This window comes from Lissotriton helveticus, assembly GCF_964261635.1.
Source record: "Lissotriton helveticus chromosome 1_1 unlocalized genomic scaffold, aLisHel1.1 SUPER_1_unloc_39, whole genome shotgun sequence".
NCBI classification, from domain to species: domain Eukaryota; kingdom Metazoa; phylum Chordata; class Amphibia; order Caudata; family Salamandridae; genus Lissotriton; species Lissotriton helveticus.
The window spans coordinates 1,913,110-1,928,300 of record NW_027611680.1 but is presented as its reverse complement, the minus strand read 5'-3'; positions in this window follow the sequence as shown (position 1 = coordinate 1,928,300).

Genomic DNA, 15,191 nt, shown 5'->3' with positions numbered 1-15,191 from the left:
AAACCATAGGTTATAGACCATATATAGTTAGGAATTAGCATTTACAAAACCTTGAAAATTCACTGAAAAAACCATAGGTTATAAACCATATATAGTTAGGAATTAGCATTTAAAAAACCTTACTTTACTCACACAAAACCATTGAAATTCCATATATAGTTAGTTGTACTAACTATATATCGCGCACCCGCAATCCACTGCTGATCATGTCACATATTACATCATTCATGACATGGTCAGTGACATCACTGATGACATCACTGATGACATCTCAAATGACATCACTGATGACATCACTGATGACATCTCAAATGACATCACTGATGACATCACTGATGACAACATCCAGTGACTGTATGTTTCTGTAAAGTTAAAATATGTCTTACATATTGAAGAATGAGTGGATGTAGAAGTGTCTGAACAAAGGATTTAGTAGGTGCATGACTGACTGTATGAGTGAGTGATTAAATGTGTCTCACTGAGTGCATGGGTTAGTGACTAAACTGTCTTAATTTGTGCATCATTATGTCTGTTGTTCTGTAAACTGCTGCATGTGTTGATCAGTAGCTATATGATTAACTATATGGGTTATTGATTGGTTGCCCAAGTATTTGTATGGGAGACTGAGAGTGTGTATGGGTGGCTGGGAGGTGTATGACTCTCTGCATAGATGTATGGGTTCAAAAGTGCATGTGGAAACAGCTGTATGGGCGGTTGACTGTGTGCATGACTGTATTGGTGATTGAATAGATATCTCAGTGCTACATGTCAAAGTAAGTACATATGTAAAATACAGTACATGTGAGAGTTGACATATATAAATAACTGTGCATAAGAGCCAGTGAATGTGTGAGTGGCTGTATGGATCATTGTGAACTTGTATCCAGGATTGTATAAGTGAGTAAATATGTTTTAGTATATGTTTGAATAAGTAAGGTGTGTTTAACTGTATAGTTAAGGAAATGGAGGTGTGATTGATTGTTTGCATGACTGACTAGGTGTGTGTGTAACTTCATGGATGAGTGACAATCTGTGAGTCTGTGTTTACACTGAGTGTATCTAAGGTTATATTAGAGTCTGAAGAGGTTCATCGTATTATCACATGAATGATGTCATCAGTGATGTGATCAGTAATGTCAAATGAGATGTCATCAGTGATGTCATCAGTGATGTCATTTGAGATGTCATCAGTGATGTCATCAGTGATGTCATTTGAGATGTCATCAGTGATGTCATCAGTGATGTCACTGACCATGTCATGAATGATGTAATATGTGACATGATCAGCAGTGGATTGCGGGTGCGCGATATATAGTTAGTACAACTAACTATATATGGAATTTCAATGGTTTTGTGTGAGTAAAATAAGGTTTTTAAAATGCTAATTCCTAACTATATATGGTCTATAACCTATGGTTTTTTCAGTGAATATATATATATATATATTCACTGAAAAAACCATAGGTTATAAACCATATATAATATATAATAAGGTTTTTTAAATGCTAATTCCTAACTATATATGGTAGACATATTTAACTTTACAGAAAAATACAGTCACTGGATGTTGTCATCAGTGATGTCATCAGTGATGTCATTTGAGATGTCATCAGTGATGTCATCAGTGATGTCATTTGAGATGTCATCAGTGATGTCATCAGTGATGTCACTGACCATGTCATGAATGATGTAATATGTGACATGATCAGCAGTGGATTGCGGGTGCGCGATATATAGTTAGTACAACTAACTATATATGGAATTTCAATGGTTTTGTGTCAGTAAAATAAGGTTTTTTAAATGCTAATTCCTAACTATATATGGTCTATAACCTATGGTTTTTTCAGTGAATTTTCAAGGTTTTGTAAATGCTAATTCCTAACTATATATGGTCTATAACCTATGGTTTTTTCAGTGAATTTCAATGGTTTTTTAATAGCAAATATCATAAGCTGTCGAATGTCAAGTACGTGGTAAGTGAAAACATTTTCGTGTTTATGCACACTGATCTGCTTTGAATGGTGCCCCCCCCCTCATTTCTATTAGGAGTACTCTCTCTTTGCACATAGTGAAGGGTAGTTAACGCAGGCCTTTGCCCCCGTTGTAATACGTCGTGCCTGCTTCTCTCTCCATTTGATTGATTGTTATCCAAGTATTTACTGTTTTAGAATTGGTTCTCTTTGGTTCATTCTCTATTTACAAACAAACACAGAGTCGCAATACTCTGTTTAGTCTTTGCAGATAACGAAAAATCGTGTAAAAAAAAAAGAAAAGGAATCGAGCAAAATCAGTAGGCCACTAATGGGATCTCTTTTTGACCTCGCTAAAATAGAAACATTAGGAACAACCCCTCATGACAAATACAAAACTAGTGAGATGAACTGAACTCCTCACAATGATGGCTGCAAAACAGCTCGGCTCCGCCACCCACCCCGCCCAAAATAACGATAAAGAGCGGCTGCCATGATTGGTTGCGGAATGGCCACGACGGAGCTACGAAATGGTGCTGCTCTCATGCTAACCCCAGCTTCAGTCTGAAACATCCAGAAACACTGTAGACTACCAATTCGATCAGTTCCGGTAGCGCCCCAATGTAACCCGGTAGAGAAGAACTAGCCCTCCCCTCTTTGACTGATGGTTCTTGTTGCCTGTCCCTTCTGTTGTCATTTAACAGAACTATTTAGCCTGCTGAAAGGGGTTGTGTTCCGACCGCTGGTTGGTGGAGACATTTTGACTATATTCTGGACCTGCGTTGTCGCGTAATGCGTCATATGACGCGCCGCGTTAGCGCATCCGGAAGTCATCCGGGGCGCGCAGCGCGTTACGTAAGCATAACAAGTCATGTGACTTGTTAATAAAACTTTTCATTGGTTCATTTTACTTTTCTTATTCTAATGATGAAAGGCTTGGTCATATGACCTAAAAATTACGCTTTTTATTACTTCCGAACATTATTTTTTCTTAAATATATGTTATAATGTTTCAGGCTAATGTACTTTCCCGGAAAATTTACAACTGTCCTGCAAGTAAAATATATTTTCTTTTTCGAGAAAAAGAGCGTTTCTTCGTCCCATGACGGAGCCGTTGAGCAAAAGAGGGTCGACCTGCTGTCTTAGTCGCCGATACGCCTGAATATGAGATTCTTATCGATCACTTTATGTTGCAGGAGTAGAAAACACAACAGCCCTTGACCATTTATCTTTACTGCGTTCCTTCGAATTATACCTTTTACCCTTCATGTAATTGGTCTGCTTTATTTCACTTGCCTTTTAATGATTCTAAAACAGTGACTATTATTAAAAACTTTACCAATGTATATACTACTACCATGTTTTCTTTTAAAAACCTTTATTGTGAAAATTTCATTATACAAATACGAGCCTATAACCACGTGGGCCGGCCACGGAGCAAACTGTAATCGTATATGATGAGTAGACATTTACACTGTAGAGGAACGTAACGGGCGGGCCATTAGGTTGCAAGAACTAAGGTATCTAACAGTTGCGGAATCGGTGGACGTACATTTTATAATTAAAATACGACAGGGCCAGTTACAATAAAATTATCTAGATATACATTTGCGGGCAAGTACCATGGGTGACGTTAATTCGAACTTTCAATAGTACAGTAATCAATAACACATCAGAACTGAATATCAATAGGGATGTCGAAATATTCAATCAATTCTCGTCCCCGCCCGCCATGTGCTTCAAAACTGCATACGTATCTCGTGATTTCAAGGTTCTGCAACCAGTACACAACAAGGAGTTACGAGTCCCATTTATTCCGGCGCCATTTTGGGCGAGGACGGGCAGGTCCAGGATATAGTCAAAATGTCTCTACCAACCATCGACTATGATGATGTTCATATGCTGTATTTATTAGAGTAACACTCATCTGTCCACATGAAATTAATTTGCCATAATCTAAACATGTCATTTTAATCTTTCCAAAGTTCTTCTAAATATTTGGGACCGTTTCCCTTGCCTCTGATGCTGTCAGTGCCACTTCTTTGATGAATGTACTAGCAGGTCAGGGGTTCTCCTCCAAATCTCTCTTTTATGCAGCACTATAATTAATTGGTGCCACCTCTCCATATGACGATGCATGGTATAGTTACCATAACTATATTTTTTTTCGGTTCCTCTGGAGAGTTCATCGTGGCAGATGAAGCGTGTAACGTACCGGGCATTTACCTTTTTTTGCATGTACAGGAAAGGAAAAAAAAATCGAGCGTCCGAGTTCTAAGGTGTCCCAGGGCCATTTTAGTGGACCAGGCCCAAATCCAAAGAACAGGCCGCCATTTTGAGAGTCCTGTTGCAGCCGCCTGTCGCTGTAGCATCAAGAGCAGCCGAAACTCAGCTGAATGGCAACTGAAACGGTAAAGGGGCGCCCCACTACAGCAGACGAGCCTCCACCTAGGAAGGCCCGTTCACGCCGCCTCCCCCCCCCCCCTTCGGGCACCCCACGCCGTTATTCGGAGCAGTATTGTAGGATGGCCACACCAGTGCGGCAACTTGCTAGACACCACCTCGGTGCCAACCGAATCTCAGCGCCTTGTGGTGTCTCCTCTTCAGAAAATATTCTTGCGCTACCTTTGCCCCATTCACACATCGGTCCGCTACTGACGCCATCTCACAGGCTAATGGGGCGCCCCACGCCGAGTTTCAGCATTGTAGGATGACCACACCAGTACAGCAACTTGCTAGACATCACCTCGGTGCCATCCGGATCTCGGCGCCCCACTGCAGATGAAGTACCTCTCAACTATGAAACCATCACGGTGACATCCGGATCTTGGCGCCTTGTGCTGGTTCCGGCCTATTCACACATCGGTCCGCTACTGACGCCATCTCACAGGCTAATGGGGCGCCCCACGCCGAGTTTCAGCATTGTAGGATGACCACACCAGTACAGCAACTTGCTAGACATCACCTCGGTGCCATCCGGATCTTGGCATCTCAACGCCTAGTGGTATCTTCCATACAGGAAATATTGTTGCGCTGCCTTTGGCCCCATTCGCACATCGGTCCGCAACTGACACCATCTCACAGGCCAACAGGGCGCCCCACGCCGACTTTTACCATTGTAGGATGGCCACACCAGTACCACAACTTGCTAGACACCACCTCGGTGCCATCCGAATCTTGGCATCTCAGCGCCTTGTGGTGTCTTCTAGTCAGAAAATATTGTTGCGCTGCCTTTGGCCCCATTCGCACATCGGTCCGCTACTGACGCCATCTCACAGGCCAACGGGGCGCCCCACGCCGACTTTCAACATTGTAGGATGGCCACACCAGTGCGGCAACTTACTAGACACCACCTTGGTGCCATCCGGATCTTGGCACGTTGTGCTGCCTTCGGCCTATTCGCACATCGGTCCGCTACTGACGCAAACTCACAGGCCAACGTGGCGCCCCACGCCGACTTTCAGCATTGTAGGATGGCCACACCAGTGCTGCAACTTGCTGGACACCACCTCGGTGCCATCCGGATCTTGGCGCGTTGTGTTGCCTTCGGCCTATTCGCACATCGGTCCGCTACTGACGCCGCCTCACGTGCCAACGTATTTTCTCCGCATTTTATACCCTATGCCGCATAACAGCTCATGTGACTTGTTTATAAAACTTTTCATTGGTTTATTTTACTTTTGGTTTCCTAATGATGGAAGGCTTGATCATATGACCTAAAAACAACACTTTTCATTGGATGAAAACTTTTTTTTTTTCCCAAACGATGAAAGCCCCACCTTGTTTCTGGATGTTTCAGACTGAAGCTGGCGTCAGCATGAGAGCACCACCATCTCGTAGCTCCGTCGTGGTCATTCCGCGAGCAATCATGGCAGCCGCTCCCCACCAGAAGCCTACAGGAGTCGGGGGCCCCCAAAACTTTTGATGAATCCTCAAGGCGGAGGGGACGCTTTCGAGAATGGGGTCCAAGACCTAGCAGACAAGCGTCTGATTTCCAAGGTGTCCCAGGGCCATTTCAGTGGACCAGGCCCAAAAAGGAAACAGCCTGCCGCCATTTTGAGAGTCCTGTGACAGCCGCCTATCGCTGCACCGCAAGAGTGGGCGCAACTCAGCTGAATTGCGGCTTTTGACACAGTGGACCAAAAGCGGACGGAATGGCAACTGAAACGGTAAAGGGGCGCCCCACTAAAACAGATGAGACTCCACCTGGAGAGGCCCGTTCACGCCGCCTCCCCCGGGGCGCCCCACGCCGTTATTCGGAGCAGCATTGTAGGATACCAAAACCAGTGCGGCAACTTACTGGACATCACCTTGGTGCCATCGTTCTGCTGCCTTGGAACTATTCGCACAACAGTTTGCTACTGATGACCCACCCCCCGCGACGCCCCACGCCAGAAATCTGGACGTTGTGCTGCGTTGGGACTATTCGCACAGCCGACCGCTACTTCGTTGTTTTTCCCTAAAAATGTTTATATGTTATTACTGTTTTTGTTTTCTTGTATATATTTATAAGTTATTAAAGTTTTATAATCTTACTACTTTGTTGGAGTGCTATATATTTTTAATGTGACACATAATTGTAAAAACTTTGATGTACAAAGAGTCATCCCTGGAATCTTCCGCTTCAGGCTCGGTCCCCTCCCCAATCACAATACAGGATGGTTTTCAGATAATAGGAACGCGTCTGCTGTGACGGATCTCATCGAGTGTGGGCCTTGATCTACTATAACTCCTTTGAAGAGGGGTGATTCTTTACAGCTGGGGCCATAAACTACATCTGCAGGGCTAGCTGATACCCTAGGACCGGCCTGGACAATCGGACACAGAGGAAAAGGAGTGTCAGAGGGTGCGGTAGTGAATAGGGCGAAAGGGAGGTGTCGGGCGGGCACAGGGTGTGATTCTCAGGGAAGAGCAGCGCAGATGGGGGGTGGTTTATTACCCATGCATAAGACAGAGAGCGGGGGTGACCACTGCCTGGGGGAGATGCTTGCGAGGGTGGGGAGCCATGCTAAGGATCGACAGCGTGCACAGAGTGGGTCTGGTCAAGGCATCTAAAATGACTGCCGTGCACGACAAGAGTGTGGCATTTGAAAAAAGGCAAGATGGCGCAGACAATGTTTTTCAACACTTCCTGATTTCCTTCGAATCGAACGTTAACAGACGTTGGGGCATATTACCAAAGTTAAGCGATATTTATCCCTAACGATGCTTAGCAACGATTTTTTTACCGCTAAGCATCGTCAGAAATTATCGCAGATAAACCTTGCTATTATCAAGGTTTATCGCAAATACGATAAAAAACGACCGCAATGCATTAATATCGCTGAAAACTCAGCGATATTCATGCATTACCGAGCTAATGCTCTTAGCCATGTTATCCACCTCCCATTGGATAACATGGCTAAGAACTGCTCAGGGCAGGTGCTAGCTTTTGGAGATATTCGCGCTTATCGCGAATATTTCTAAAAGTTGATAATAGGAGATAGCGATGTTAGCGACTGTTTCCAGTCGCTAACATCTTGGCATGCCCACTTTGCATGTCATTAGTGATAAATATCACTCACATGCAAAGTGGGGCCCAAGATGGTCGCTATCTCCTACTAGCCGTCGCTAACTGGTGTTAGCAACAGCTAGGTAATACAGATATAATTTTATCTCCGCGAAGGTTATTAAACTGCACCCTGACCCCATCAGTGCACACTTTTACATGTATGAAAGGAACACAGGAGGACATTAAACTGCACCCTGACCCCATCAGTGCACACTTTTATATGTATGAAAGGAACACAGGAGGATATGACACTGCACCCTAACCCCATCAGTGCACACTTTTACATGTATGAAAGGAACACAGGAGGATATTAAACTGCACCCTGACCCCATCAGTGCACACTTTTACATGTATGAAAGGAACACAGGAGGATATTAAACTGCACCCTGACCCCATCAGTGCACACGTTTACATGTATGAAAGGAACACAGGAGGATATTAAACTGCACCCTGACCCCATCAGTGCACACGTTTACATGTATGAAAGGAACACAGGAGGACATTAAACTGCACCCTGACCCCATTAGTGCACACTTTTACATGTATGAAAGGAACACAGGAGGACATTAAACTGCACCCTGACCCCATCAGTGCACACTTTTACATGTATGAAAGGAACACAGGAGGACATTAAACTGCACCCTGACCCCATCAGTGCACACTTTTACACCCGGTGTAAATATGGGTGCATAGTTTGATTCATAACTTGTTTACATTGGGCATGAATAAATATGGAAACATTTGCATTGATGAGTGTTTCATCTGCCCCCCCCCCCCCCAGGCTGCAGGCGGATTCTACCTATTTTAAAAGTTTCCTCCATTCGATTCTTTTGAATTGAAATGATGTCAAAAAGGAACAATAGACAGAGAATGCCTACAAACAGGCCCGGCTCCAGGAATTTGTATTTGGGCGGGCCAAGGGTGCATTTGGGTGGGCCACTGCGGGCTCGATTTGTCGCATATATGTCTGGGCAGGCCTGCTTCAGAGCCCGCCTTTATCACTTTTTAGTCTTACAAGGCCCAGTAAGACGCACTCTTTTCCAAACCTCTTTCTATATATGATCACTCTTAAAAAATGTTTTTTCCATGTAATGTTCCTTTGATGGGAAGAGGAGGTTTCTGAGGTGGGAGGATCAGGCAAGTGACACTTAGCAGGCTCTCTCTGTACGAGCCTTCACGGAGAATCCCTCTTCATTACTACCTCGACCTGACCCCAGACTCTGCCACGCACTCCCTTACAGGTTTGATTATCCACTACTCCTCTCCAGTGCACCTTATCTCACAGCTAACCTTGGGCCCCAGCCCCAAATCAGGCACCATTGGGCTCCACTTTCATTTTTCCGGGTAAAAACCACTAGTAAGGTCACCTTCAAACTTAAAATATTGAATGTAGCAGTAAATATAACTGGTACGCACTTTAAAGTATGTTCCACAGTAGCCCTTATGACCCGGCTGCTAAATAAATAAACAACAACAGAAAGGCCATGACAGGGTCGGCTTTATCGCTGATGCAAAAGTCTTTTTTGGTGCCACACCAATTACCTCTTTCTCCGTAAATACCTTTATAACCACCTTCCAACAGTGCCCCTCATCTCTCCGTAGCCCCCTCATTGACCACCTTCTCAAACTCCCTCACTGCCACCCTCCAACAAAGCCCCTCATCTCTCCGTAGCCCCTCCCCCTCATGACCTCCTCCTCAGACTCCTTCACTACCACCCTCCTCCAGCGCCACTCATCTCTCCGTAGCCCTTCCCTCAAATGCATTTCATTTGTTGTATAGCGCTACTCATATCAGTGTAGGGTGTCACAGTACTTTACATCACACACACATTATACAGAGACAATGAATCATACAAGTATGTAAATCAGTCTATAGGGAATGTCACATAAGCCATTGAGGATTACAAGGTGCAGGAATCACGTCATCCGTACTGGTGGGCAGTATATTTTAAGAGGGTTTGCTCTGGGAAAACACAACTGTAGGATTTAAAGAGTATTTCATGAGGGTCAGCTTTACTGATAAAAATGTATATCTTCCCAAAAATACTCATTTTGGCAACATTAGAATGATGAAAGACTGGGGAAGTTCCAACTATATCACAAAACAAAAAACGCAAAGTTCTAACTCTACCGTTCATGTTTATATGCAGCTCTTTGGTGACAGTTCATTGGTCTCTGTCCTATGTTAGGATTGTAACTTCTGAACTGGAAGTAACACAAGGATCTCTGTGACAAAGGTAGTGACCCACTGAGCTTCCACATAAAATACAGTTCATCTGCATTTAAAAACTACTAACAGACAAAAGATTGCTCTCCAGCAGGATCATTAATCACCAGCCTTCTCTGGGCATGTTCTATTGTCTTATTGTTGTCCTGCGTCAGCCATGATAATGATAAAAACTGTTCAAATTAAGCACACACTGACTTTATTTATTAACTGTACAATGAATTAAAATAATTAAAGTAAAAAACATAAAAGCAAACAGCTAAAAAATAACCACTGTAAAAAATATGAAGTCCTCTAATAAAGTGTAGTTTCTGTGCCAAAAAGGATGTGTCCTGCTGGGCCTGTGCAGATTTAAAAAAGAAAAACAAATAGTAACACATTCTCTTACCTCCTCCATAAAACAAACTTTGTGTCACAGCCTAATCTGATATGCAGCTGCAGGGGTCACGAAAGGTGAATAGGATTCAAGAAACTTTTCTCCTGCACCGCATAGAAAATGAAATATCTACACTGCCGAACAGTAGGCAAAGGTGACCTTTGTCGACTTTTGCCAGTGGGGATGAATGGGTGAAAAATAAACAGAGCCTTGTTAACATATCAATGGTCTTTTAAGGACCTGTAAAGTACACGGGTGCGGCTGCAATAATCTCAAGAACTGTCTGTGTGTGCGCTCGCCAGGGAAGCTGTCTCAGCCTGGGCGCACACACACACAGACACCCTTTGAGGCCAATTCTGTTGCGCGTCTGCCTTCAAGCCCTCACTGCGAGGGCCAAGGCTCCTGTTTGGGTGGGCCCGGCCCACCCGGCCCACCCTCTAGAACCGGGCCTGCCTACAAATGGGGGTTATTGGGGCATATTATCAGGGGGGTTTATCTCCGCTTTTTTGGCTTTAAAAGCCAAGAAAGCGGAGATAAAATGATCTCCCTATTACCTAGCTGTCGCTAACACCAGTTAGTGACAGCTAGTAGGAGATAGTAACCATCTTGGGCCCCACTTTGCATGTCAGTGATATTTATCACTAATGACATGCAAAGTGGGCGTGCCAAGATGTTAGCGACTGGAAACAGTCGCTAACATCGCTATCTCCTATTACCAACTTTTGGAGATATTCGCGCTAAGCGCAATTATCTCCAAAAGCTAACACCTGCCCTGAGCAGTTCTTAGCCATGTTATCCAATGGGAGGTGGATAACATGGCTAAGAGCATTAGCTCGGTAATGCATGAATATCGCTGACTTTTCAGTGATATTCATGCATTGCGGCCGTTTTTTATCGCATTTGCGATAAACCTTGCTAATAGCAAGGTTTATCTGCGATAAAAATCGCCGATGTGCGGCGATAATTTTTATCTCTAAACAAGTTAGAGACAAAAATTATCGCTAGTTGTTGGTAATAGGCCCCCTTGTTTTTAACCTCAGAAATTCAAGTCAGGGTGAGGTGGGGGCTAATACTGCACAGAAATACGAAAATGCAAACAGGGCTGTAGTATGTTTCATGCACAGCGTTATAAGGTCGAGGGATGGAGAAGAGATAACCTGTCACTGGAGGGGGCGTGGCCAGCCACACTCATTTGCATACCCAGAAGCCTCTGCGGCAAACACCCGATTCATCACTGCAGCCGACACGGGCGTTTGTTTCATATTATAAGGAGTATATGTAGCTGTGCACACACAGGCATTCATGAATGACACGTCACCGCTGTAAAGTCGCCCTACCAGTAATAGGTTATATTTTTATCGTGACTGTGCGGACAAGACAATTATTTCAGAACAGCAAATAACTGCTCTCCGCGGGTCACGCGCACTTCGAGGGGCCGTGAGAAGCGGAATAGTTCAAATTTTTGGAGGGTTTCTGAATAAGAAGCTCCGTGATTGGTTGAAATGAGAACAGCCGCGGTGTGTCTTCGCTCGAGAAGGTGCCATAGACGCGCGTGCGACGCTGGACGACGTAAGACGTCACAGGGTCACGTGACTCAGAACGAGGCGCCGTTCGTAAGGTGCACCACTCCTTCCTGTCGCTAGAGGTCGGGATCGCCTGAGGAACGTTCAGCGCGTCACTTCTAATCTGCATACCCACAATCCTGTGCGCGCCTCATAATGCGCTAGTAAGAAGGCACGAACCGTAGTTAGGCACACTACTTTTCTAAGGGAAGTATCTGGGTAATTTGCTTCTTGTGTGATGCTTTAACAAGCATTGGTAAAATCAAAGACCTGCAGCACCTGGACAGGTCCCTGCTCATAGCTGTAGGGACGGATCGAGGGCCAGGAGCCGCAAGCCTGGGTCTATACAGGATGAGCACACCCAGGCACAGGCGTAGCTACGAGTGGTGCAGCGGGTGCAGTGACACCGGGCCTGGTGTCTGCAGGAGGGAGAGGGTGAGCGGGACTCAGAGCGGACACGCAGCGCAAGCCTGGGTCTATACAGGATGAGCACACCCAGGCACAGGCGTAGCTACGAGCGGTGCAGCGGGTGCAGTGACACCGGGCCTGGTGTCTGCAGGAGGGAGAGGGTGAGCGGGGCTCAGAGCGGACACGCAGCGCAAGCCTGGGTCTATACAGGATGAGCACACCCAGGCACAGGCGTAGCTACGAGTGGTGCAGCGGGTGCAGTGACACCGGGGCCTGGTGTCTGCAGGGAGAGGGTGAGCGGGGCTCAGAGCCGACACGCAGCGCAAGCCTGGGTCTATACAGGATGAGCACACCCAGGCACAGGCGTAGCTACGAGCGGTGCAGCGGGTGCAGTGACACCGGGGCGTGGTGTCTGAAGGGAGAGGGTGAGCGGGGCTCAGAGCGGACACGCAGCGCAAGCCTGTGTCTATACAGGATGAGCACACCCAGGCACAGGCGTAGCTAGGAGTGGTGCAGCAGGTGCAGTGACACCGGGGCCTGGTGTCTGCAGGGAGAGGGTGAGCGGGACTCAGAGCGGACACGCAGCGCAAGCCTGGGTCTATACAGGATGAGCACACCCAGGCACAGGCGTAGCTACGAGCGGTGCAGCGGGTGCAGTGACACCGGGCCTGGTGTCTGCAGGGGGGAGAGCGTGAGCGGGGCTCAGAGCGGACACGCAGCGCAAGCCTGGGTCTATACAGGATGAGCACACCCAGGCACAGGCGTAGCTAGGAGTGGTGCAGCGGGTGCAGTGACACCGGGGCCTGGTGTCTGCAGGGAGAGGGTGAGCGGGACTCAGAGCGGACACGCAGCGCAAGCCTGGGTCTATACAGGATGAGCACACCCAGGCACAGGCGTAGCTAGGAGTGGTGCAGCGGGTGCAGTGACACCGGGGCCTGGTGTCTGCAGGGAGAGGGTGAGCGGGACTCAGAGCGGACACGCAGCGCAAGCCTGGGTCTATACAGGATGACCACACCCAGGCACAGGCGTAGCTACGAGCGGTGCAGCGGGTGCAGTGACACCGGGCCTGGTGTCTGCAGGGGGGAGAGCGTGAGCGGGGCTCAGAGCGGACACGCAGCGCAAGCCTGGGTCTATACAGGATGAGCACACCCAGGCACAGGCGGAGCTACGAGTGGTGCAGAGGGTGCAGTGACACCGGGGCCTGGTGTCTGCAGGGAGAGGGTGAGCGGGACTCAGAGCGGACACGCAGCGCAAGCCTGGGTTTATACAGGATGAGCACACCCAGGCACAGGCGTAGCTACGAGTGGTGCAGCGGGTGCAGTGACACCGGGGCCTGGTGTCTGCAGGGAGAGGGTGAGCGGGGCTCAGAGCGGACACGCAGCGCAAGCCTGGGTCTATACAGGATGAGCACACCCAGGCACAGGCGGAGCTACGAGTGGTGCAGCGGGTGCAGTGACACCGGGGCCTGGTGTCTGCAGGGAGAGGGTGAGCGGGACTCAGAGCGGACACGCAGCGCAAGCCTGGGTCTATACAGGATGAGCACACCCAGGCACAGGCGTAGCTAGGAGTGGTGCAGCAGGTGCAGTGACACCGGGGCCTGGTGTCTGCAGGGAGAGGGTGAGCGGGGCTCAGAGCGGACACGCAGCGCAAGCCTGGGTCTATACAGGATGAGCACACCCAGGCACAGGCGTAGCTACGAGTGGTGCAGCGGGTGCAGTGACACCGGGGCCTGGTGTCTGCAGGGAGAGGGTGAGCGGGGCTCAGAGCGGACACGCAGCGCAAGCCTGGGTCTATACAGGATGAGCACACCCAGGCACAGGCGTAGCTACGAGTGGTGCAGCGGGTGCAGTGACACCGGGGCGTGGTGTCTGCAGGGAGAGGGTGAGCGGGACTCAGAGCGGACACGCAGCGCAAGCCTGGGTCTATACAGGATGAGCACACCCAGGCACAGGCGTAGCTACGAGTGGTGCAGCGGGTGCAGTGACACCGGGGCCTGGTGTCTGCAGGGAGAGGGTGAGCGGGACTCAGAGCGGACACGCAGCGCAAGCCTGGGTCTATACAGGATGAGCACACCCAGGCACAGGCGTAGCTAGGAGTGGTGCAGCGGGTGCAGTGACACCGGGGCGTGGTGTCTGCAGGGGGGAGAGGGTGAGCGGGGCTCAGAGCGGACACGCAGCGCAAGCCTGGGTCTATACAGGATGAGCACACCCAGGCACAGGCGTAGCTACGAGCGGTGCAGCGGGTGCAGTGACACCGGGGCGTGGTGTCTGCAGGGGGAGGGAGAGGGTGAGCGGGACTCAGAGCGGACACGCAGCGCAAGCCTGGGTCTATACAGGATGAGCACACCCAGGCACAGGCGTAGCTACGAGCGGTGCAGCGGGTGCAGTGACACCGGGGCCTGGTGTCTGCAGGAGGGAGAGGGTGAGCGGGGCTCAGAGCGGACACGCAGCGCAAGCCTGGGTCTATACAGGATGAGCACACCCAGGCACAGGCGTGGCTACGAGTGGTGCAGCGGGTGCAGTGACACCGGAGCCTGGTGTCTGCAGGGAGAGGGTGAGCGGGGCTCAGAGCGGACACGCAGCGCAAGCCTGGGTCTATACAGGATGAGCACACCCAGGCACAGGCGTAGCTACGAGTGGTGCAGCGGGTGCAGTGACACCGGGGCCTGGTGTCTGCAGGGAGAGGGTGAGCGGGACTCAGAGCGGACACGCAGCGCAAGCCTGGGTCTATACAGGATGACCACACCCAGGCACAGGCGTAGCTACGAGCGGTGCAGCGGGTGCAGTGACACCGGGGCCTGGTGTCTGAAGGGAGAGGGTGAGCGGGACTCAGAGCGGACACGCAGCGCAAGCCTGGGTCTATACAGGATGAGCACACCCAGGCACAGGCGTAGCTAGGAGTGGTGCAGCGGGTGCAGTGACACCGGGGCCTGGTGTCTGCAGGGAGAGGGTGAGCGGGGCTCAGAGCGGACACGCAGCGCAAGCCTGGGTCTATACAGGATGAGCACACCCAGGCACAGGCGTAGCTAGGAGTGGTGCAGCAGGTGCAGTGACACCGGGGCCTGGTGTCTGCAGGGAGAGGGTGAGCGGGGCTCAGA